Source organism: Leptodactylus fuscus, chromosome 1 (assembly GCF_031893055.1).
Source record: "Leptodactylus fuscus isolate aLepFus1 chromosome 1, aLepFus1.hap2, whole genome shotgun sequence".
Taxonomy (NCBI): domain Eukaryota; kingdom Metazoa; phylum Chordata; class Amphibia; order Anura; family Leptodactylidae; genus Leptodactylus; species Leptodactylus fuscus.
Genome location: NC_134265.1, coordinates 264,399,413 through 264,426,428, shown reverse-complemented (window position 1 = coordinate 264,426,428; position 27,016 = coordinate 264,399,413). Strand labels below are relative to the sequence as shown.

The 27,016-nt window shown below is 41.3% G+C and overlaps 1 pseudogene; it reads left to right on the top strand.

Moving 5' to 3' along the window:
* The first annotated feature begins 1,099 nt into the window (after nt 1–1,099).
* Nucleotides 1,100–26,578, top strand: LOC142189631 (complement factor I-like; annotated as a pseudogene).
* The last annotated feature ends 438 nt before the right edge of the window (nt 26,579–27,016 follow it).

Below are 27,016 nucleotides of genomic sequence, written 5' to 3'. Positions count from 1 at the left end.
CTGACTGCAAGTGTGATTTAGTTATTGCCACCACCTGTTAGGTGCCTCAGGTAAGTAACAGGTGCTGTTAATTACACAAATTAGAGAAGCATCACATGATTTTTCAAACAGTGCCAATACTTTTGTCCACCCCCTTTTTTATGTTTGCTGTGGAATTATATCCAATTTGGCTTTTTGACAATTCTTTTTGTGGTTTTCCATTGAAGACAAATTAAATGAAGATAATAATACCAAAGAATTTGTGATTGCAATCATTTTCTGGAAGAAAATGAGTATTATCTGACAGAATTGCAGGGGTGCCAATACTTTTGGCCAACACTGTAGCATTTGGCCAATCAACACTGGTTCTGCCGGAGGCTCGTCTGTGACGAGGCGGAGACTAAGATTGAAACCACAATGAAGACTGCTGTGGTCCGATCTTAGACTCGGCCTCGTCACAGACAAGCCTCTGGCAGAACCAGCGTTGATTGGCCGAATGCTGTACACTGTATAGCATTCGGCCAATCAACGCTGGTCAATGCATTACTATGAGAAAAAGTGAGCTCCCGCATAACCGCAAGCTGCCAGCTCTCCTGACTAGCAAAGACGAGCCTGCTGCAGAACCAGCGTTGATTGGCCGAATGCAGTGTATACAGTGTATAGCATTCGGCCAATCGACGCTGGTTCTGATATGAATCTTTACTGCGAATAACGAGTAGTATTCGATCGAGTACAAGTATTTCAGAAACCTATTCGATCGAATACTACTCGCTCTTCTCTAGCCGTGAGATCTTCCATGCTCTGCATATCCTCCACTTTGTGTATCCAGTGGCGAAGAGAAGGCGGGTGAGACGATTTCCAGAGCACCAAGATGCAGGCACTGGCAACATTGACCATGTGCCACAAAGATGACCTGTGATAGGCACAGAAAGAGAAGTCTGAGAGGTGGAGCAGGAAGAAAACTGGCATACAGGTAAGGGGGGTCTGGAAAATGTGACCTAGAAACCTATGGGCACCATCCCCAAAGTCCCTCAACAAGGAACAACTCCAGAATATGTGCAGGAGTGTTCCCTCCTTCTCTTCCGCTTTCATGTAAAAGCGTCTCCTGGATAAAGGCAACATGGGTTCTCTTACTCCAAAGCAGACGAAGCAAGGAGGATTTCTTCTCAGGGATATTAAGACCGTTAGCATTAATGGAGGAAAACACCAAAGAATCCATGTCAGGAAGCCGGAGACCTACAGAGGGTGAGAGAAAAAAAAAAGGAGGGGGGAGGGGGAGAGAGGAGGGCGATAAAAAAAGGGGGACAGAACAATACAAACAAAAAAATAAACCCCAATCTAAACTAATCCCAGAGTGGGTGACACCAAACAATGGGAAAAACCCCACTAAAGCAGGTCTCAGGGTCACACCACAGCACATACCCGGAGAGCTGCCAAGAACCTAACTAATGGCGGAGAGGTAGAACTAAAGCAAGTTGTTACCCATTCCCCAAGCAGCAAAACTGATGGCCACGAAGGCAGGTAACAGAAGAGGGGTGGATGAAGCCAGAACCCAAGAGTGACGGCTGGTCTAGGGAAATCAGTGCAAACGAGGTGGATTCTACCAATCAAGTAAGGAGACTGCACCGCTGTCAACGACCCGAGGGGGACGGGGGAATCAACTCAGAACAGCCAAGGGTAATGGAAACATACCGTTAACCAAGGAGGGAAATCTGGGGCCGTCAAACCGCAGCGCACCTCCAGGAGGGGGGCAAGTGTCACTGGCGGAGGACGCCGCCAACCAAGGTCCACGGCGGCCCCCACCAGGGCAAAAATCTTAAACCTCAAAGAGCGCTGTATACACAGCTAATGGGCGCCGCCATGATGCGGCCGCCCTCTGATGATAGGAAATATATGAACACGTCGTGAAACTCTTGTTAGTATGCCCTACAAGTCAGATATAGCGAAAAGTCATTTTGGGGCTAACCAAGGTCCCATACGGATCGACATGTGACATACTTTTTTTTTACATTCTCCACCTCTGTAGATGAAACTATGTCCATGTATATGTGTGTTCATGTATGGGGAGTTTATTCATAGGATGACGTCACAACCGCAATCCTAGGCATAAGTTATTGCTTGCCTTGAATAATATTAGAATGATTTTGTACCATGACTATAACCAATGCAGTACACAGAAGACCCGACTGCACCGACCCGCCATATCAGGAACTCTATATATGAGTTTTATACATTTGTATAAATATTGGCGTGCTATATCACTTTTGATTTTTTGATTTCACGGTGTTTAACTCAAAGATATGATATTCACACGTATTGTAATGAGATTGTAATGTTATATTATTTTCATTGTTATATTTATGTAGATTATGCCAAATTCCAGACACATGGGATGCGCTACCTGTAGTCCATATAGATGAATATATAAATATGAGCATGAAAAAATGGGCTGCTCAGGTGAAACTCTGGACTGCAGCACGGAGTTAAATGGACCTAATGTGAACAGAGGCAATATTTCACCAGCACGCCATATAAAATATGACTTTAACTAAATCATGCTAAAATTAATACCAACATGGATCCATAGTAAAAACATCAATAGACAAGCTTACGCGTTTCGGGCAATCCTAGCGATCCCTTACACATGCTCATATTTATGTATAGTCTGAGGAAGATCATAAATGGACCGAAAACGTTAACTCTGTATACACCTATGAATAAAACAGTGATCAATCTCACTATAGTCGTGTGAAGTCTATTCTTCTACTAAGACGGGTTGGGACCCTACCTTCACAGGACAACTGCACCCCTATTGACTACTACGTGTACCCCTGGATAAATCCTTCAGGGCTGTGGTTTCCAAAATGGGATCACATGTCAGGGAATTCTATATTACTGGCATTTCAACTCTGCATAAGTGTTATGGTGTCCAAAAACCAAACCATCCAAATCTATGCTGCAAAAACCAAATAGCGCTGCTTCCCTTCTGTGTCTGGCTGTGCCCTAATATCAGTTTATACCGACATGACAATGTTATGTATGTTATCCCGGGTACACCAGTGTCATACATGTGGCATAAACTGCAGTTTGGGCGCACAGCAGGGTGCAGAAGGGAAGGAGCACTATATGGCTTTTGGAGATTGAGATGTTTGGTATCTGGACACCATGTCATGTTTGTGGACCCTGTAAGGTGCCAGAAAAGTGGATTCCCCAAAGGAGTGACCTCATTTTGAAAAGTGAACACCAAAGAATTTATCAGGGGGTGTAGTGAGTATTAGTATCCCAGGCGTGACTGCACAGCGGATAGTGAAGAGAGAATATGTAAACTGTGCGGAGTACATTGTAAACACCAAATTCCCTACTATTTCCCCAGTATTTCCTATTACTGTGGTGGGAGGGAAGGGGTCACTTCTGGTATATTTTCCCACATATACTCTAAATTTCAGGTGTCCGCTGATATCCGCTCGCACAGCTTATATATTCCCCTCCTGCCGCAGCCAGTTGTGTTCTAATAAATTGGTGATTTGGGGTTTTTGTCTTCACATTGCTAGATGCTATATTTTCTTTATTTTCCTAGTGATGTGGCCATATAAGGGCTTGTTGTTTGCGGGATGCGATGTATTTTGTAATGCCACCATCTTTGGGTGCCTACAACTTATTGAATACATTTTATTAACTCTTTCTTGCTGGAATTAAAAAAATAAATAAATCAATTCTGGTATTGTGTTTAACCTTATAAATTTTTCGCCATAAGCAGAAAACATAAGTAACATGTGACCTTTATACTGTGGGTCAGTACGATTACGGAAATACTACATATATATTATTTGTTTATGCGATACTAATTCTGCAGAACAAAAACCCATTTGGTAACATAAAAACAATGATTTCTACATTTTCTGAGAGGCGTAACATTTTTATTTTTTAGTTGACAGCGTTGGTTGACGGCTTATTTTTGCGGAACAACCTGTGCTTTTTATTGGTACTGTTGTGGGGTACATCTGAATTTTTGATCACTTTTTTTTTTGTAAGGTGAGATGGCGAAAAACACTACTTCCGGCAGGTTTTTCCGTTTTTTTTTCCAACATTCACTATGTGCGTTAAATATTGTTTCCATTTTATTGTACAGGTTGTTACAAATGGCGGCGATACCAAATATGTATTGTTTTTATTAATTTTTAGGTTATTTTTAATATAATTAATTTTCTATAGATAAAAGGGAATTTTGGGGACTTTATAACTGTATTAATTTTTTTGAATCACTTTATTTTTTAAAAAAATTTTTCCAGGCAGCCTGGGGTCACTGGCCAGACCCCAGACTGCATATTACAGATACCTGCACCCCCCTTCCCCAGCCTCACTGCAGGGGAGGGGGGGCACAAACATCACAGAACCCCTTCGATGCCGCGGTCATTCCCCCCGCTTAGATAGTGAGCGGACGTCTTACTTTTTAAGTAACATTACGTCCCAGTGCGCAAATTACCTTACTCAGGATGTAATATTACATCAAAGGTAACTAAGGGCTTAAACCCTCATATGGCAATGTGAATGGAAAAAATTTAAAAAAACAGTTTGGTAGGTGGAGAGTAGGGTTGAACTGATCTTGAGATTTCAGAATCGTTTTTAAAATCCGATTTCCGATCATTTTCCTTTTGAACCCGATCCCAATTCTGATCCCAATGCAAGTCAATGCAATTTTTTTTTAATAATCGAAGATCAGATTTTAAAAACGATCCTATTTACTTCACAGCATGGAATTCAAAAATTGAACACTAAGTTTTAGACTCCACGCTGTGTAGTGATTTAAAAAAAATCCTCTGGCTACTTCGTCCCCCCTGGTGTCCACTTACCTGCACAGATCACTGTGCAACACGGTGGCTCAGTGGTTAGCACTGCAGCCGTGCATCACTGGAGTCCTGGGTTCGAATCCCGCCAGGGATTTCCTCCCATTCTACAAAGCCATATTGATAGGAAAAAAAAAATACATTGTGATCCCTAAATGGGGCTCACAACCTATATTTAAAAAAAAAAAAAAATTGGCAGCTTAGCTCTTCAATAATTTAATATGTATATCCAGCTTTAGGGTTGTTGTTAGGGTTGTTGTAGGGTGATTCATGTCCATAAAGAGATTATCCTCTGACAGTATATTAGTATTATAGAAAAATATAGGATTGCTCACAGCTCCTAACTGATGGTAAAGAAAAAAAAAAAATTTAAAACAAAAAGTTTTCACATTTACTCACTTGTCAGACATTGGTGTCTCGAAACAATAGCCGTGTAGCCGATCAGATCCTGGGGAATGAGTGCACAGGAAAAAAGGTATCCCTCGGCCGGACCGATAGCAAGAGCTGAACAACTAGGAATAATCCTGCACACTATTTTTATGGAAGTATGCGAATAAAAGTGAAGTTTTAATCCACATTCTCTTAGTATATTAGTGTTCCCTGGTAAGTTTCTATATAAGAAAACGGGATCTCATCAAAGAAAGATGTTGTTGACCCCCCTAAACCAGACAGTACTGTCAATGCTTTAGTATCAGGGGAATTCACTACATAACAACACATTGAAAAGCAATATAAACATACCTAAGCATATAAACATACAGATTGAGAACTGTAGCTGATATATTTCACTTTGGTAACATCTCTTTGTCTTTCACAGGGTGCGGTGTCACAGAAAACATGTTGGGATGAGAAGTATACAATTAATTCATGTCATAAAGTATTTTGTGCTCCGTGGCAGAGATGTGTTGGAATGCACTGGAATGTGCAAGCCTGTCTTCCCTGATGTAGTTAGGAAGACAGAATTCCAGTGAAATAACTCATCCGTCCTCGATTGAGAGACTATACCTGGTAATAATCCCAGCGTCATTGCAAAACAAAGGCCTCTTGGAAGGTCGAGCATGATGCAAAAGGGAGCAACCTTTATTGGGTTATTTCACTGGAATTCTGTCTTCCTAATTACATCAGGGAAGACAGGTTTCACATTCCAGTGAGCGCCCTCTATTGGTTTGCAATACTGAGGCAGCAGCTGACTTCATAATTACATCATGGAAGACAGATTTGCATATTCTTCCCATGGTCCTTTGCGACGTGGAGTGCTAAAGGCTTTCTCCCTCCCCGTCCCCATCATACTTACATATCTTTAGTCTTCTGGCATGAAGCATCACTTCCTCAAAACACTGCTAAAAGTATTTCGGTGCAATTATTAACCCATTAATAACACTAAAATACCTTCTTTTTTTTGTTGCCCTGAAAACACCCTTAATTCCTCTCAGATTACTAAATCTGCTTGCTGGCATTCTTTTCCATTTTGTTTACTTCGGTGGATAAAAATCAGTTTACGGTCATGTGCACAACTTGTTATGGTCCTAGCACAGTCATCTGTCTTGTAACATGCTGTGGTGTGTCAATCACATGGCCATTCACAGTCAGCGTGTGACGCAATAGTATTTAGTCCTGCTATAGCAGTCAGTGGGTGGTGTGACAGTATTTAGTCCTGGTATACCGGTCAATGGATGACGTGACAGTATTTAGTCCTGGTATAGCAGTCAGTGGATGACGTGACAGTATTTAGTCCTGGTATACCGGTCAATGGATGACGTGACAGTATTTAGTCCTGGTATAGCAGTCAGTGGATGACGTGACAGTATTTAGTCCTGGTATAGCAGTCAGTGGAAGACGTGACAGTATTTAGTCCTGGTATAGAGGTCAGTGGATGACATAACAGTATTTAGTCCTGGTATAGTGGTCAGTGGGTAACGTGACAGTATACATCCCGGGTATAGTGGTCACCATGTGACATGACAGTATTTAGTCCTGCTATAGCAGTCTTATTTGATAATTCTGTATGTATAGAAATGATTTATTGCGTGTAGTATTGCGTGTAGAGGTAGACATATGCCTTGTTGCTTGTGCAACTGATTTTTTTTTATTTTATTTTTTTAAATGTAGATTGTGAGCCCCACATAGAGCTCACAATGTACATTTTTCCCTATCAGTATGTCTTTGGAATATGGGATGGAAATCCATGCAAACACGGGGAGAACATACAAGCTCCTTGCAGATAGTTTTATGCCCTTGGCGGGATTTGAACACCAAGGCTCCAGCGCTGCAAGGCTGCAGTGCTAACCACTGAGCCACCGTGTGGCCCCCTTGTGCAACTGATTTTTAAAGGATCACTCGCAACTAGTTTGGCTATGAAAGAAAATTTTCTTGCATATTTACAACGCCTTTAGGCTAAGGCACCATGCTATGGAAAAGACTGCGGCAGAAACACATTGTGTATTTTTCTGCAGCGTTATGAATTGTGATCTCAGAGATTTCCTCTGCAGACCCTCTGCACCTATTATACAGAAAATTCCAGCGATTCCGCAGGTATAATTGTGTTTTTGAAAATGCAACTTTTCCACTGCAGGTTTTTTTTCTGCAATGTATGGATGAGATTAGCCAGAATCCCATCCACTTTGCAGGTACTGTAAAATGCAGCGGGTTTTTTTTTGCTGCTGTATTTCTGAGGTGGCCAAAACGCTGCGTTTTCACAGTGTGGGGCCCCGGCCTTAAAGACATTAGGAACAACACTGTAAATACCAGTGATAGGCAGAGCAGCACATCCCATTAACAGAATATGACTATGTAGTAGGTACAATATTTCAATATTTGGGGCCCCACTTTAAATTTTGCTCGGGGCCCCTCTTTGTTTAAAACTTTGTCAAATTTATGAAAAAAAGGGAGCTGCTGAGTGTCCAAACAAACTATATAAATCGAGAAGAGATCAATTATTACAGGTCTCGCATGGGTGCCACATTGACGATGTGTCTAGATGAGGGCATTTAATCATGCCAATGGGGGCACTGTTATAGTAAATGATAAATACTTAGCCATATGGCTAAGTATTTAATTACTGTAAAACAAATTACATATAAAATAAGTACTTCGTTTCACCAAATTTCAAAGGTCTGGCATATTTATTATTCTGGATTAATGTGCTATTGTGTCATTGCAGAATGCAACGAAGATCAGTTCTCTTGTGTCAATGAAAAATGCATTGATCGTAATCGAACTTGCAATGGGCAAAATGATTGTGGAGATCTCAGTGATGAACTCTGCTGCACAGGTAATTGAGTTTTTTGTGAATTTTTTTATTTTTTAAATTTTGGTCTGCAGGGGGGATATGAACATGTAGTTGGAGGATCTCAGCATTGTAATACTGCTGACATTAGTGGTGTAGAAATCAGGCTGCAGTCCTGAGACTGGTGTCAACATTATGATGTACAGTTAATAATATTGGGAAAGGGATGAATATTATGTAACCTTTAAATACAGTGGGGCACATAATTATAGGCCTTTGCCACTTTTGTGGTGTTAGAGGGCCATTCACCACCTCTACCAACTCCAGTTTTTAGCATCTGTTAACAGGCGCCGCTGCACTGATTCTGACCTCTAGCCCTCATTGTTTACAAATGATCAATGCTGTTAATTTTGCTCTGTGATTCGCTACTTAGGCTCTGTATTGTTATGAGGGCAGTGTCAAGCAAGGGCAGGCAAGTGGTGTGATTCTGAGCTCTGAATGACGCCCCCTGCCTGATACTCCGTTCTGACATTACAGAGCTTAAATAGCAAATCAGGCTGCAAAACTGCATTATTGCTCATGAACGTGGGGATAATGTCCATCCTTAGGGAGAGACCACCTTTTCAGGTGTGTGGAGACTTATACAGCCATAGTTGCTCCACTGCAAGGGAACATGGGAAGAATATGCAAATCTGTTTCCCAAGATGTGCATTTTCTTCCCATGCTCATGAACGGTGAGGGCTAGAGATAAAGTTCCAACTGCACTGGAACCAGTGAAGTAGCAGATCACCGTTACCCATATAGCATGGCTTTCTGAATTGTTTACATACTGCAAGCCGCGCTGCTCACTCGCCATACAAACTATAGCGTTCAATTAGACAGCGCTGCAATACCTACACTCACTGCTACAGTTCATATAGTGAGTGTAGGTATTGCAGCTCACGTTGTCTAAGTTCCAGTGATCGGTGGGGGTCCTGGGTGTCAGACCCTCGCAGATTTAATACTGATGGCCTCTCCTAAGATAAATATTTGTGACAAGCAGTGTTTTTACACCACCCATGCCAATTTTCTGAGAGTGCGTTGCAGGACAATCAGCCATGATCAATCTACTATTATTTCCACATGCTTTCTGGCATAAATGATTCCAAAAATCTATGCCAGCAAGGAGCTGGTGCACATTTTAATATGAACACTGGCCATGCTATAAGATGTACCTAAATTATGACAAAGCCATTATTAAGTTCAGATTGTGAAACCCAAGAGAAACAGGAATTGATATTATGCTAGGTTCACACCTGCGCCTGGGTTTTCATTCTTCAGGTCCACTTGGGGACCCAAAGGGTCCATTCACATGGAGGAAAATGGTGAGAAATCTGGTGTGGAATTTTCCATGCTGAAAAAAAAAAAAAGCATCCCATTGATTTCAATGGGTTCTTCTAGCTTTTTTTTCTCCACTAGTTGAAAATTCCGCTAGTGGAAAAAAAAAGCTAGCAGAGCCCATTGAAATCAATGGGAGGCTTTTTTTCAGTCAGGAAAATTCCACACCAAATTCTTCACCTTTTTACTCCATGTGAATGGACCCAGAGAACGGAAACCTATCCCGCTTAAAAAGCAGAGACTCGTGTAAAAATAAACCACAACAATAGAATGGAAACCTATCCAGGGCTAGGTTAAGTGGGAAGAACAGACACCTATCCTGCTTAAAAAGCGTTGACGCTGGGTTCACACCAGCGTCTCAGTCTCCGTATCAGGTTTCCGTCTTCTGCAGATAGAAGACAGAAACCTGCCAGACCGTGTTCGGCCGGTGAGCATTTTATGCTCTCCACGGTGAAACCGTTTTTTTTAACCAGACACAAAGTCCTGCATGTCCGACTTTGTGTCTGGTGTAAAAAAAACAGTTTCGCCGCTGGAGCATAAAACGCTCATGGGCGCTCACAGCCAGACACTTTTCAAACCCATTCATTTGAATGGGTTTGAAAACTGACTCCAGGTTTCCGTCTCCTGCCCAGTTTCGTGGAGGAAACAGAAACCTGCATAACGGAGACCCCGGGCGCAGATGTGAACGAGCCCTTACTTGTAATAAAGACAGAATTTAAAACAAAAAGTGGTTACTCATGGAAACCCCCAGACCCCGTAGGCTACAGTGGAGTCTGCTGTGTTTCCACCCAATTTCTGCTTGAGTAATGCAGAGAGTAAAGTCCTACTTGTAGGATTTTTCTATCCACATTTTTTTAAGCAGGTATGTGGAGGGAAACCCCAAATGGAATACAGGCCCATGTGTGAACCTAGAGGTGAAATTTATATACAGCTTTGTGAAATATGTTAGTGCAAAATAAGTTGCTACAACATATAATGATATTAATTGGGTATTAAACAGGCTGTTTCACAATCCACAAGATTGGAGATAGATGTCTGATTTCTGAGGACCCGATTGCTAGAACCCCCTATGATCACTATAACGGGGATCCCCAGCTCCCTATTCCTCTCTACCGCCTAGCTGCAGTGATGAGGATTATTAATGAAGCAGCAATTGAGCATGATTGCTGCCTCTCCATTAAAGTCTCTAACAGAGATAGCCAAATACAGCTAGCACTCAGTTATATTCATCAGTTCCTTACATTTCATGTACCTTTGCATATTCCCATTTAAGTCAGGTAAATGACATGCTGTCATGTAGTGTATATTGTAAAAAAAAAAAAATGAGGCAGATCTTAGTCAACTTTATGTCTTCTGGCTTGCCTGCCATTTAGATTCTTGTATTTTTGAACTACATATTTTTTTATTCTTATTTTATATATTCTTTTGTGTCATTTTAGAATGTGCAAATAGATTTCACTGTAAGTCAGATACATGTATTCCAAGGGAATATATGTGCAATGGTGAGGTGGATTGTATCACTGGAGAAGATGAAGTCAACTGCAAAGGTAAAATAACAAGAAGTCACCTTCTATTCTACATAGCAAGAAATAGAGGTATATATTTAAAACACCTATTTTAAGTCTTGTATTGACAAAAATGTGGCTTATCCATATAAATGGCACACAGATCTACGTGATATTGGCATTAGTAAATTGCAGCACACCAACCAAACAAAAAAATCACAATATCGAGGATTAAGTTACAGCCTCGGTTACGCCAGTGTAAATCTGCATTTTATCCACATGCAAGTGAGGGACAAAGGGCTTTGCCATGAATCTGCAGGAGACAAAAGCCCAGACAAACCAAAGCACACTTCCAAACACATTCCCTCATTTGCACATGCATGAAATACCACTTTACATATAGTTTCAAAGGTGTTGTTTGAATGATATCAAAAACATATCAAAAGAGCAAATAGAAGGTCATTCATAAAATCTGTCCAAAAGGCAAAATAGAATGAAAAGGATAAAAAGGATAAAAAAGAAAAAAGGGAATGGAGTGCACTATAGTGCATAAGTCAGAGAGTAAGATGAGAGGGAGATCCTGCCTAGGAAAAGGAGTGTGGACATAGCGCTTAATCCTACCAACAAACTATAGCTGAAGACAGTATGACAGGCCTGGGATGCTGGACGTATTGATCCAGGGTGTCTAGAGCCTCTCATAAAGTGTGTGGGTGTCAGAAATGAAGCATTTATCTTTTCATGTAGCATTATCATGTCAACTGGTCTATGGATTTGTGCAGCCATTAGTATGTATTGGAGTAATTTATATTGTAGTAGACTTAAGAAAGAAAAACTCGGGCGGACTTTGGAAATGACTGTCCGAAAAGTCCTTGCAGCGTTCTATGAAGATACCCAGAAGCCATCACCAAGTCCGCCAAATATGAAGAGCACTGACTAAAGTATCACAACGTTAAAAACATAGGTTAGAACCTGCTTAGTCTATAAGGGACCAAATAGGTCCTGTAAAGAATTTTTAAAGAAGACTCCATAATGGTGACTTGCCAACTTCCTTTGCTAAAGGACATGCATTGAGCTGGAGATAGGGTGACTTCAAGGTCCTGTTCCCAGGCTGTCATAAAGTCCAGATTTGACCTCAGAGGGTGGGGCGTTCAGTATATAAAGGAAAGAGGACCTCTATCAGCTGCCCTATAGAAATACAGTCTCTCAAAGTTGGTGCGGGAAATCACTGGATTAAGTGGAGTGAGTTAAAGTAGGAAGTAAAGACCTGATTAGTCCTGAGTCTTCTTTGAGCTTACGGGTCTTTGGTTTTTGAGAAGATGTAGACATGTTATTAAAGTAGCAGGTGGTAGGCTGGTAGAGTTGTTAGCCAGACATATACACACATGGACAAAATTGTTATTATCCCTCGTTTAATGAAAGAAAAACCCACAATGATCACAGAAATAACTTGAATCTGACTGTTGTGGTCAAAATTGACTATATCATGGATCAATCAGTCAGTCCAAATTAATGAGCACATTTGTGCACAATTGCTAAAAATGAGACAGACACTAAGTTCTGTTTCAATGCCAGCCAGATGCTCTTTCGCCCCTTAGGTCAGCTCAGCATTACTGGCTCTTTATTGAAAGTACACACACTTTTGAAACAAAGAAAGGAGAAGTTTACTGCCTCCTTGGCATTCCTGAGTGTTGTCCATCTCTCATTGGCTCCAAACTTCAATGTCCAACCAGACACCTCCTTGCTCCAGTCTGTGGAATTCTGTTACAGGGTGTGCCAAACAGGAATCAAGCCCCATCTTGGAAATTCCTTTCTTTGTCTCAGAACTATCAGCACTTAGTAGGCAGGGGAAAAATAGTATTTCAATACACAACACACAATATAAAGTATAGGAAAGTTGATTCATGTTCTCAGACTTGACATGACAAAGGTAATAATAAATAAAAATTCTATGAAAATGAACAAATGAAAGTCAGACATTGCTTTTCAACCATGCTTCAACAGATTAAAAAATAAATAAATGTCATGAAACAGGCCTGGACAGAAATGATGGGACCCCTGAAAATAATGTGACCAAAGGGACATGGTAAATCTCGGTGTGTCCACTAATTCGCATCACAGGTGTCTAATCTTGTAATCAGTCAGTGGGTCTGTATATAGGGCTACAGATAGTCACTGTGCTGTTGGGTGACATGGTGTGTACCACACTCAACATGGACCAGAGGAAGCGAAGGAAAGAGTTGTCTCAGGAGCTTACATAGAAAATAAGAGACAAGCATGTTAAAGGTAAAGGTTACAAGACCATCTCCAAGCAGCTGTGACTACAGTTACACATATTGTTCAGAAATTTAAGATCCATGAGACTGTAGCCAATCTCCCTGGACAAATTCAATACAAAATAAAGGACAAACTTTATTTTGGATTGAATTCATTGAATATGACTTGATACTGAAGATAACTTGATATTCAGCTGCATTTATAAAAAAAAACACAATATATATTTATCCATATCCCTAGGGTGGTCATTTGACTGCCCCAGGGACATTTACTGGTTATCTGGTGACATTCCGTTTTCCTGTTTCAGAAAAGGAACATGACTAATACTCATCCCCTCTAACACAACATACTTACCTCTCTTCCTTTCAGACTTCCTCCTGCGGGACGGCTCTTCCCTCTTTTCTGACTGCCGGCTTCCACAATAGTCCGAGTGCTGTTCTGTACTCTGCAGCCGGCTATCCATCACTACTGTGCAGGCATGGAAGGTTACTGCTCCCACGCCTGCACAGTAGAGGTGGATTGTTGGCTGCAGAGGACAGAGCAGCGCCAGGGCTATTGCGTGCGCCAGCAGTCAGAAAAGAGGGAAGAGCCATCCCGCAGGAGGAAGTCTGAAAGGAAGAGAGGTGGGAGGGAGGGCTGAGTTAGTTGAGAAGGGATAGTAGTGGGCGGGATAGCTAGAGAGACAGGGACAGGGTGGAGAAGGGATGGGGAGGTAGTGATAGGGAGATTCAGCCTAGAGGTAACATGATGCAATAGCTAAGACAGCAGGAAGCTAAACCACATAAACAAATGCAGAAGATGCCAGGAACTCCCAGAGAAATGCAGAAATCACTTAAAACACTAAAGGTATTTGGATGCACTTATTACCCCATTAAAAGCACTAATAGACAGTTCCTAAAAAAAAACAAACAAACATTTTTTGCCCAGAAAACCCCTTTAACATTAGGGTCAATGGAGTACGGCTGTGAGAAGGTGCTGTTCTTCAGAACAAGGTTCAGAAGACCCTTTAGCTTTTCCTTGCACTTCAACACAGCTCCTTTTAACTGAACATTTACAGTTTTTTTCAGCACTTTTCATTGTGTTTTTGTTGCATTTTTATTAAATTTAAAAGGAAAACACTTGCATTTCCACAGCTAAAATTGACATGCTATGTTTTAAAAAATGCAGTATGTCAATTAACCTGCAGAAATGCCAGTGCTTTTGCCTATCGACTTAATAAGGGAAAAACAACTGCAAAGAAAAGCACAGCAAAAATGCAATGAAAAACAATGTGTAAAACAGTTTTCACTGCATTTTTTTCCACAATTTTATTTTAAGTGTGGTTCACTACATGGGGCCTTAGCCTTAAAGAGGTTGTCCAGGCAAAAATGGACAACTCTTTCAACGTTAAAATCGGCTGGGTGCAATGAAAAAAGTGAAAAAAAAATGACCACTGATGCCAATCAGCAGCTTCAGCACAACTGTGGAAGAGACCCATCGGAGCAGAAGAACCGGGAGGCACAGGAGGACACCCGAGCAACAGAGATTGGTGAGCACTAGCATTGGAGTCTCTGTAAGAGACTCTGCCACAGATTCCACTTAAAATCAGCGGAGAGAAAAGTCTTGCAAGGAGGACTTATCTATCAGTTTCATTATACAATCAGTGGAAACCCAGCGGACCCCATTAAAGTCTATGGGATCTGTGGGTTTCTGCGTGTAACTGCTCTTTAAGCAGACAGGTTTCCCGTCTTTTGGGTCCCGAATAGGGTTGAGCGATCGTGTTTGGAAAAAATCGGATTCCAATCGGCGATCGAGAAAATTTCACGATCGCGATCGGAATTCCGAACACAATCTGTTTAGGTGGGATTGAGATCGGTAGTATTTCCCGCAATGCCTTCACACTGAGTATATAGTGTATACTCAGTGTGAAGGCTCCGCTGCAGTTCCTTAGGAATGAATGGAAGCAGCCGGCACACAGCCTTAACCCCCTGCGCGCCGGCTGCCTCCATTCATTGGAATGGGAGGCTAAACTAACATCTCTAGCAGCTACTTACCTCTAGAGATGGCTGCTCCGGTGCCCTCCTTCTTCTTATCCTCGCTGCCGCTCCACGCTGCAGTCTTCTTGCCTCGCTGCCCCGCCTCCCAGGTTAGTGTTTAAAGCGCTAGGTAGGTTGGGCTTGTGGCTTAGGAGAGTGTGGGCGGGTACAGGGCGGGGAGATATGACGTCTCCCCTCCCAGTACCCGTCCACACTCTCCTAACCTGCCCACACTCTCCTAACCTGGCAGGGAGGGGGCAGGGAGCAGCGTGGAGCGGCAGCGAAGCAAAGAAGAAAGAAGAACCGGGCACCGGACCAGCTATCTCTGGAGGTAAGTAGACACCAGGGGGGACTAAGTAGCCAGAGGATTAAAACAAAATCCTCTGGCTACTTAGTGATTCACTACACAGCGTGGATTCTAACAATTGTTAGATTCCATGCTGTATAGTGAATAGGATTGCTTTTAAAATCCGATCTCCGATTAATTAAAAAATCCCATTGAGTTGCATTGGGATCGGAATTGGGATCGAGTTCGAATGAAAAATGATCGGAAATCGGATTTTAAAATCGATCCTGAAAAGTCAAGATCGGCTCAACCCTAGTCCCGAACACTAATGTGAATCTATTGTCAGTGCTACAGACTTTAAATTGAAGTTATTAAGCAAGCCTACATGGAGAGACGCATCTTATCTGTTACCATGTAGTCATAACATAACAATGGGAAGACTGTAAAGAGAGTAATTCTTCCATAACATAGTAAACATAAAGGGTGACTTTGATCTTGTATCATATGTGTATAATTACGTTCACTTATCCTACGTCTCTTATACACTAAGCAATATCTTCTATTGTTTAGAGGGAAGCAATGCAGTTAACTACGACATTGATGCAGGTAAGCAAATGCACTGAATTCACCAGCACTTAAGTTTCAGACTGTCATATTTGCTAGAAAAAAATCATGCAGTATATGTACCAGTTTGGTATATATACCCAACATTGCTACAGGTCACATTCATGGATGGATCACATGATATTGACAACCCTTTGAATTTATAGAATTACAGATTAAATAAAACATTACATAACCCTGGGAACCTTCCTGGTAGCTTGAGCCCTGGTATGTGATGCCCTATAGGTTCTAATAAGTCATCAAGCCAGGCTGAGATAATGCGTTGCAAAGGGGGTGGGAAAAAAATGACTTATGGTTTTTGGGAAGAGCATAAAAATTAGCAGTAGAAGGAAATTTAGGCACCAATTACTTTGCAAACTTTTCAACAAAAACACCAAGTGTTAATCCTCTTTAAACTAAATCAAGGTGAGACACTAGAGGGGGATAAGAGTCCAATATATGGTATACCCTATTATCCTGAAGCAGAGTGAGAACCTCTCTTCTATAACCTATCAAGGAACTGGTATAAATTTATTAAAAAGTATAATCTATACAGCACTGATAAAAATTTGCTGCCTCTGGCTACCACTAGGGGGAGCGCAGAGCATAGTAATTAATACACCTACCATTGAACTCAATGGAAACTGTAAAACTCTCCTTACACTGTGCTCCCCCTAGTGACTACTTGAGGAAAATGCAGTGAAATGGTGTTGGGAAACAAAACAGATGATCAGTGCCAGGCCTTTCTCCCCCCCTCTACTGGTTATAGGAGCTGTATGACCTGCCTACAGGGAAGGTAAAACACTGAATATGCTTTAACCTTTTAATATGTTTTCAAGAAAGCAATACTGTGTTACCCCAAAAATAGGTCATCCCCCGAAAATAAGGCATGGGGGGGGTTTCTGTTTAATTGCCTAATATAATGCCCCCCCGAAAATAAGGCATCCACCAAAAACCATTGCAGCCGGCTGAACAATGTGCGCGATGTTCTGTGTGCACAGGAAAGCCGGCTGCTGCCTCTGCTGTGATACCGTAGGTTGTATTCACTGTCCCTGCTGTAGGATGAGCTGGGAGATGCCCGCTGTGCATATGCTGCAGGAAGTTGGCTCTTCCAGCTCATCCCACAGCAGCCAGAACAGTGGTATCACAGCAGAGGCAGCAGCCGGCTCTCCTGTGCACATGGAACACACTGCACAGCATTCAGCTGGCTGCAATGCCCACAAAGTGAGGCTCTCTGGCAACTGCCGGCAGCCTCGCTAAGCCCCGCCCACCACTTCTGCTGCTATGAAGATGGGGAAGGTAAGTAGCCTACCTCCCCCCTCCCCTCATCTCCTGCATGTCTTATGGAGCGGGTTGTCCCCCGCTCCATAAGACACCCCCGCGAAAATAAGACATGTCCTATACTTAGGACGAAAATTTAATATAACACACTGTCTTATTTTCGGGGAAACACGGTATATGTTCTAATTTTCTTCAACTGAGGCCATGTAACGTGGTTCACTTAAATTGCTATTGTTACCTTATACCTGAAAAGAAAGAAGACTTATAAAGAAAAGTATTTCAAGTATCACCTGTGGAGTTCCTAAAGAGCCCAAAAGAGTGAAGAGAATCATTGGAGGAGAAAAAGCAGTAAAGGTATCTTTTATTACTCTGCATATTACAAAAACACTCATACAATGGAAGTAACACTTAAAGGCACACTCCACCCAAAACTAAAGATTCCTGTGCTCTATTAATGAAATTCGTGGTTCAGTCTCTGCCCTGTTTTTTATCTCATAACTATTATACTAAGATTATTATAGAGAGGTAATACTGGTCAGAAAAAAAAAGACATAACTTTTATTAATCAACTTCACTAAAATAAGTGTCTGTACTTGACGTCTGTCACTAGTATATAATCTCTGATCACCAGTCATATACAGGGTAAATGAAACAGGGTACTGGTAATTTTTAGTAATCTGCTATTAATCTGTAATATTAATTTCCACTCTGGTGGCAGATGTAGTATCTCATATACATCCTGAACCTCCAATCCAACCCAAAGTATAACCTAGTCAGTTCAAAATCATCTGTGTCCCATTACAGGTGCAGATATCACCTCTGTAGCTTTGTTCAACTAAATACCACTAGGGGATTCCTGGGGAAGTGCAAACTCTATCCCACCACGTGATAATCCCTCAACTCAATGGTGCAGCCTATAAGTAAGTTCACACAGGGTTTTTTGGTCAGGATTTTGAGGCCGTATTCACCTCAAAATCCTGACCAAAAAGATGGCTCCCATTGAAATCAATGGGAGCTGGTCAGGTGTTTTTTCCGGGAGCTGGCTCCTGGAAAAAGAAGCGAGATGCTCCATCTTTAGGCCGTTTCACCTCAAAATTCGGCCTGATCACATTCCCTCCCGACTAGGTCCATTCATTGGGCCTAATCCAGAGCGGAGTGCGCGACTGGATGCTGGTGCAGGTTACCGGCATGAAGTTGCGGCTACTCGTTTTTTGGACCGGAACCTGAGGCGGCCTCTGGTCAGATGAGACAAAAGTAGAGCTTTTTGGGAAAAGGCATCAACATAGAGGTTACAGGATAAAAAAAGAGGCCTTCAAAGAAAAGAACACGGTCCCTACAGTCAAACATGGCAGAGGTTCCCTGATGTTTTGGGGTTGCTTTGCTGCCTCTGGCACTGGACTGCTTGACCGTGCGCATGGCATTATGAAGTCTGAAAACTACCAACAAATGTTGCAGCATAATGTAGGGCCCAGTGTGAGAAAGATGGGTCTCCCTAAGAGGTCATGGGTCTTCCAGCAGGACAATGACCCAAAACACACTTCAAAAAGCACTAGAAAATGGTTTGAGAGAAAGCACTGGAGACTTCTAAAGTGGCCAGCAATGAGTCCAGACCTGAATCCCATAGAACACCTGTGGAGAGATCTCTTGATGGCAGTTTGGAGAAGGCCCCCTTCAAATCTCAGGGACCTGGAGCAGTTTGCCAAAGAAGAATGGTCTAAAATTCCAGCAGAGCATTGTAAGAAACTCATTGATGGTTACCGGAAGCGGTTGTTCACAGTTATTTTGTCTAAAAGTTGTGCTACCAAGTATTAGGCTGAGGGTGCCAATACTTTTGTCCGGCCCATTTTTGGAGTTTTGTGTAAAATGATCAATGATTTCACTTTTTTTTTCATTCTCTTTTGTGTTTTTTCATTGCAAGCAAAATAAATGAAGATATTAATAGCAAAGAGTTTGTGCTTGCAATCATTTTCTGGAAGAAACTGAGTATTATCTGACAGAATTGCAGGGGTGCCAATACTTTTGGCCAACACTCTATTTGTTCTAGGTACATAAGCATCCCTTGAGTAAAATGGAGAGGAGATTCAGATTTATTTTGTTACTTAGGATTGTTAATGTGTACTGACTCTTGAATGATATGTAATTAATTTTGTTTTTCATTTCAGAATCAGTTTCCTTGGCAAGTGGCCATAAAAGATGGCTCCAAAATTAACTGTGGAGGAATTTATATTGGTGGCTGCTGGGTATTGACAGCTGCTCACTGTGTCAGGTACAGGGCTTTACATTCAATTCAAGTGTGTCTACTTTTTGTACCTAAATACTATGTCCACCATTCTATTCTGATTACGGTAATTTTATAACTATATATAGGGGTTAAAGCTTAATTTTCTCACATCTCTGTATCCCCGTTTCCTTACATACGGCCATAGTTACATTATAGAATTCTGACTGCCTGTATACAAATTTAGACCATGTTCACAAAAAGAAAAAATCAGCTTCCAGATCCACTGCAGAAATCTAGATATCGGCTATGGGTTAGCAGTCTGAACTGCCGCTGGTCTGCACACAGATATACCCCTAGCTTCTGCACTCAAACTGTACCAAGAATTGAAAGAAACTCCACTGTAGAAGTAGAACAATGGAAATAACAAAAGTACTGGATATTTAAAAAGATGGATACCAATGGAGTCCATAATATTATCTTCTCAATAATAAGGTCTGATGGGCTTCCGGGCAGGTTTCCATCATTTTCCTGTACAAAAAAATTCTTGCATGAAAGAATTTTTTTACCCATAATTTATAACAGATTCTGTGACGGATCCTACAACATAAGTGCATTTAATCACAGCATCATTTTGGATTTGCATACGCCTCATGTGAATTTACTAAACAAGTTAACATGAAATGGTCAAATCAAATATTAGAATACTTCACACAAAACAATAATTTAGAGATATATTTCCATGTATTTTTTTATATTAGGTGAAAAGTTTTGTTAGGCTTACTTATAACACTGCCCTTTTCTGTAGAGTTTTCTTTATTAAAAAAAAAAAAAGAAAAAAAGAAGAGAAAAGCGCCATAAGAAATGCCAGTATTTCTTAGGCTGGGGCACCACGTGGCGCAAACAGTAACTGCAAAAAAATATGTGCAGTGAAAACGCTGCGATTTCCAAAAAAATTGCAGTTTTTGGAAATTGCAACATGTCAATTATACTTACAGAAACAATTTCCCTATAGGTATAACGGAAACAGAAAGTCCGCAGGAAAAACCGCAATGCATTTCCGCTGCGGTTTTTCCCGTAGCGTTTTTGGCTGTGGCCCTCTATGATGGGGCCTAAGACTTTCAGTCCCAACAAAGTAAATGAGATTTTATTTAATCGTATCCTCACATTGCAGAAAAAAAGCGCTGTATAAAATCTAGCGTTTTCAAAAACACGTTTATTTTGTCTGTGAAAACAGAGCAGAAAAGCAATAAAAAGCACAAGCATTTCTTCTGCGTTTTTTTGTAGCTGTAATTTTCTATGTGTGACCTTTGCTTAACCACTTCAGTACCGGGCCAATTCGTGGTCCAGGACCAGACACATTTTAGGTTTTTTTTGTATGTGCAGTTTTGAGGCCTGTAACATTTTTATCATATGTGTTATTCTACTAATTTCTGCGTCTTTTTTTCGGTGACACATAGGGCTTTATTTTTATGTTGTTTTTATCTTTGCATGTGTTTTAATTTTTTTATATCTAGGAAAATATAACCATAATAGGAGGAAAAACGTCTGTTTTTCACTTTTCTTTTTTCTTTTTATTTAATAACATAAAGTGCTACTGAAAAACTTTATAAGGGTGCATTCACACTACGGAACGCCAGCGTGTATCACAGCCGTACACGCCGGCGTTACAGCAGGGCTGCCGGACACTTGCCATTCATTTCTATGGGAGCCGGCATGCGAGCGCTCCCCATAGAAATGAATGGACTGCTTTTTTCCATTCATTTCTATGGGGAGCGCTCGCATGCCGGCTCCCATAGAAATGAATGGCAAGTGTCCGGCAGCCCTGCTGTAATGCCGGCGTGTACGGCTGTGATACACGCTGGCGTTCCGTAGTGTGAATGCACCCTAAAATAGTTTTCCTCTCCATTACAGTATTTTTTACTTTGTATGGTGTCGTTGGGGGTCGGGTCATAACCTTTAATAACAGCATTTTATTGGCGTATTTTTTTTTATTTTTTTTATTATTTTATTTACTTTTTTTAACTTTTCTATAAATTTTTTTTGTTATTTGTTTTAACATGGTGTCCCCATAAGGTCATAATAGACCTTTGGGGACATCTGATCACTGTTTCTTTTGTGTTAGAGACTGATTTCCCCTGCATCTGGGGCTGGTACATTTAACCACAGTTGCAGGAGGAATACAGCCTCCTGCATATTAGTATATACAGCTTACAATGCTGAGCTCAGCGGATTACTTGACCGCCGGGTCAGAGGCCGGCCGCATCATGGCGGTGCCCATAGCAGTGTATACAGCACTCATTGAGCGCTGTATACACAGCGATCAAGAAGGCAGGAAAGGTAATAAACCCTCCCTGCTTTCTCTCTGGGAGCTCCAGCTGAAGTTACAGATCATGCAGCTGCTGAGTTCTGTTTGGACGTACCAGTACGTCCTGTCAGAACAAGGCAACCACCTTCCGAACTTATATATCCAATGGGTGGTCCGGAAGTGGTTAAAGGGGTTGTCCAGATAAACTAATTATCCCGCTAAACTCCCTCCCCCACCTAACTTCTAATTTACTCAATTAAAAAAATTTATAATTACCCATATCCCTGGAGTGTTCATGTGACTGCTCCAGGGACACTTTCTGATTATAATACAGTGACATTCTGTTTGACCGCTTCAGACATGGGATGTCACCATCACTCTTCCCCCTTCCCTATCCCCTTAAATACTTACCAGCCTTCCTGTGTCTGAGGAAGCAGTCCTTCCCCTCTTCTTGTCTTCTAGTAGTGGGCGGTTTTTTCAGCCAAATCCAGGAGTGGATTGAGCAGAAGGTAGAAGAGCTTCCTATATGTTTCCCATTCCATTCGTGGCCATTCTTGGCTTTGGCTCAAAAAACCACAACAAAAAAAGCATGGAGCCTCAGCCTTAAAGGCCTTTTATGGGATTTTATCTGATGGACTTTCCTTTGCATAACCCATAAATACCAAATTAGTGTTTTGGTAGCCCCAGTAAATGCTGCTGCCTCTTCAGGCCCAGTGCTGTACATTTTGTAGTATCTGTGTGGTATTGCAGCTTACTGCAGTTCTTTCCCCCTCAAACACATGGGGAAGTGCTGTGTGTGGTACTACCCACTGCCACTACAGAAACGATGACGTGGTTTGTGCTAATAAAGACACCACAATGCTTACACAAACATCAGATATTGTTGGTTTAACATAAGGATAGCCCTTAAATATTAACCCATATAAATATGCTTGTTTTAATTTAAAGTAATTATTTGAAAATTTCTATTTTTAAGTTGATATTTCATGTTTGCAGGTCAGACCAGGCCCACAGATACCGTATCATTGTTGAGCTCCTGAATATTCTGGCTTATGACAACGACATTGATTCCTTCCCAGTGAAAACTGTAAAAGTCCATGAACGCTACAACCCTAACACATATGAAAATGATATTGCTTTACTGGAAGTTCAAAATATATACAAACAACCGACATGTATGCAAGCTGACAATAATCTGGTACCTGCTTGTGTGCCCTGGTCACCATATCAATTCAAAGCAGGGGGCACTTGCACAGTATCTGGATGGGGACGTGGAGATGGTAAGCATCTACAATTAAAGGAAATCATATTCAATAATGGAACTTTTTTCTCTATATCATTTTGCAGTTCTGTAACAACAGAACTTGTACTTTTGCATTACAATGACAAATACAGGGGGCTAATGACCGGGGGCATTAGCGCTGGGTGCCTACTGTATAAAACAGTAGACACCCGGCGGCTATGGGTGTCATTGGGTACTAGTACAGCGGATGTTGGGAAGGGGTTAAAGATGACCCTTCGCCACCATCACCAAGTCCAGCTCTTTGCATCATTTAATAGTTGCTGCTTTACTGATTCCAGCACAGTTGGAATTTTTTATCTAGTCACTACCTTTGCAAGCAATAGTGCTATTAGTTTCGGTGCCTGATATGCTATTTAGGCTCTGTACTGTCAGGAGGGCGGTGTCAGGCAGGAGCAGGCTAGGGTGCGATTCTGAGCTCTGACACTGGTTGTCTCTGATTGGAGCTCTGAATCACATTCCCTTTTCTGCTGCTGCCTAACATGGACTGCCTGAGAGTACCAAGCCTAAATATCATATCAGACACCAAACTTAACTGAACTGATTCCATGAGAATGGTAGGGGCTAGAGAAATCATTACTACTACTATTACTAGGTGGTAAGAACTGGAGTTGCTGGAAGGTGGCATAAGGTCCTCTTGAAGAGACTGTGCCTAAACTGAGTTGTGTCCACCAGAGTTTGCGAGTAAAGACTCTTTGTTCTGTGCCATCTTCTCAGGAACATGGTGTTGTGGGATATACTACCTATCATATTATGTACATCACACACTGAGAAGGAACAGAAAGCTCGGGACCCCCTAGTAACTAGTAGGGGACCCAGCGGTAAACCTCCCAGCGCTTAGACTCATATCACCTCTTCACAGGATAGGTGATACATTTAGATTAAGGGTAATAAAAAATAAGATGATTTTACATTTCTTTTAAATAATGCCTACTGGAAACATTGCTTTTTATAATATGAAATTGGTTGTCCAGTTCATATTTTGATGATTTCATAGCACTGTCACTGGGGATATAAACATAACAAACCAGGACTCGCCTGTCCCTGGATCTCCATTTCCAGCGGCGGCATCTTTGTTGCTTTGTATGTACAGTACAGACCAATAGTTTGGCCACATCTTCTCATTCAAAGAGTTTTCTGTATTTTCATGACTATAAAAATTGTAGATTCACACTGGTCACATCAGTCGGAGACCTGTATTCAGACCAAAGGAGCAGTCGCCACTAGAAACGGAGGCCCAGGGAGAGATGAGAACTCATTAGTTATGTTTATTGTCCCAGTAACAGTGATATTAAATTATATAAAAAAAAACAAACTGGACAACCCCTATAATTTAACAACTGAAATACCAAATAAATGTAACATGATCTTCATCCATTTGTGACATACAGGATTAAGCAAAGTGTTTCATTTAAAGTGGGGCCATATTCACCTGATGAACAACTGTTTACAAGGAAAGATTCTTTGACAAAATGGAGTGCGCAGGTAAGCCTAAATTCTTCCATTGCTGTGCTACTTTAGGGTGCATTCACACTGAGTAAACGCTAGCTTATTCTGTAGAGTAAAATTACACTTGTAAATTTTGCTATCCCATTGACTTCAATGACATTTTACAGGCGTATTTTTACAGGCGTATTTTTTACAGGCGTATTTTTTACAGGCGTATTTTTACACTTGTAAAAAAATATCATTGAAGTCAATGGGATAGCAAAATTTACAAGTGTAATTTTACTCTACAAAATAAGCTAGCGTTTACTCAGTGTGAATGCACCCTTATAGAAGAAAATAATGCGGAGACTCTACAAGTTGTCTAGACTTAAAGGAGCTCTATCATTGGGAAAAGTCATTTTTAACTAAGCACATATATGCATAGCTATTATTATTTTTTTTTTTTTTTATGTAGATTGTGAGCCCCACATAGAGCTCACAATGTACATTTTTCCCTATCAGTATGTCTTTTTTTGGGAATATGGGATGGAAATCCAAGCAAACACGGGGAGAACATACAAACTCCTTGCAGATGGTTTATTGCCCTTGGCGGGATTTGAACACCAGGACTCCAGCGCTGCAAGGCTACAGTGGTAACCACTGAGCCACCGTGTGGCCCCTAATAAGTCCGTTTTATTAATATGTTAATGAGCTTTCAGCCAGCACAGGAAGTTCCCAGCAGCCTCGTCTCTGCTATTCCCTCCTATCTGTGTGTGCAAACAGGAAGCAGGAAGTCAGCAGCAGCAGCCTGTGCTGTACACATACATACATAGGAAACAATAGGCAGAGAGTGCACGATCAGACTTCCGGGGTGCACCAAGAGGCTAATTAGCATATGTATAAAAATGGGCTAATTCAAAAACCACTGAGGCGATTTACATACAAAAGGTAGGTGTGGAATAGCCTTTCTAAAGGCTATGCAAGGATGTGCTTATCTAAAAATGACTTTTCCCAAAGATCGAGCCACTTTAAGAGCCCTTGCACACAACTGAGTCCAGTCTGAGGAATATGGTCCACGTGTGGGCCATAGTACTGGAGTGGACTTTGCCTTGTGCATAGTAGCCGCTGCATCATAGTAGGCTATTATGCAGTGAGCTCCCGAACAGTAGTGATGTGATATAACATCAAAGGCCTTTTACTCTATATATAGAGTGATGTGATATAACACCAAAAGCCATTTACTGTACAGCGGATAAAGAAGCCCAAACTGCAAAGTAAATTCTCCTGTACTCCAAAATTGAAGTAATTTCTTTTATGCTACATAATAGATCTGCCCTGAACTACACCTCCCATGAAGACAATGTTTCTTATTACTTTCTAAATGAGAAAAGTGTGTTCCACATTATTACTTGTCATATTTTAGTGGTGCAGCTGATGGCAAAAATGTGTGAACTGATTTAGAAATGAGAAGCAATGGAGAGAGAGAAACGTTAATATCTCTAGGGGTTCTGTGTGGATACAGTAAAAGGCTGGCTAACTGACTGCACACATACACCGGAAGAGTAATCAATAAATGACTGGTGATTTTGTGGTGCCTTAGCCTAACTTTTCTACACCTTGCATTAATTCCATGATCATACAATATATTGAAACTGTCATATCTGAAAATGTCCAAGGAAAATGTATCTTATGGCTGTCATTGCTTTACTGTTTTAGGGACTTATGATGGATCAATAGATTCCTGCAAAGGCGACTCAGGAGGACCTCTGGTCTGCTATGATGCTGAGGGTGTGGCATATGTTTGGGGTATAGTAAGCTGGGGGGAGAACTGCGGTGAGCCTGGTTACCCTGGTGTGTACACTAAGGTCGCACATTACTTTGAATGGATAAGTCAACATGTCACAAGACCGCTTATTGCAAAACATAACATTTGATGAATACGACAACATTGTCCACAACTTTGTAATGCTTTGAACTGTCTCTCCCTATATATATATATATATATATATATATATATATATATATATATACACTCACCGGCCACTTTATTAGGTACACCTGTCCAACTGCTCGTTAACACTTAATTTCTAATCAGCCAATCACATGGCGGCAACTCAGTGCATTTAGGCATGTAGACATGGTCAAGACAATCTCCTGCAGTTCAAACCGAGCATCAGTATGGGGAAGAAAGGTGATTTGAGTGCCTTTGAACGTGGCATGGTTGTTGGTGCCAGAAGGGCTGGTCTGAGTACTTCAGAAACTGCTGATCTACTGGGATTTTCACGCACAACCATCTCTAGGGTTTACAGAGAATGGTCCGAAAAAGAAAAAACATCCAGTGAGCGGCAGTTCTGTGGGCGGAAATGCGTTGT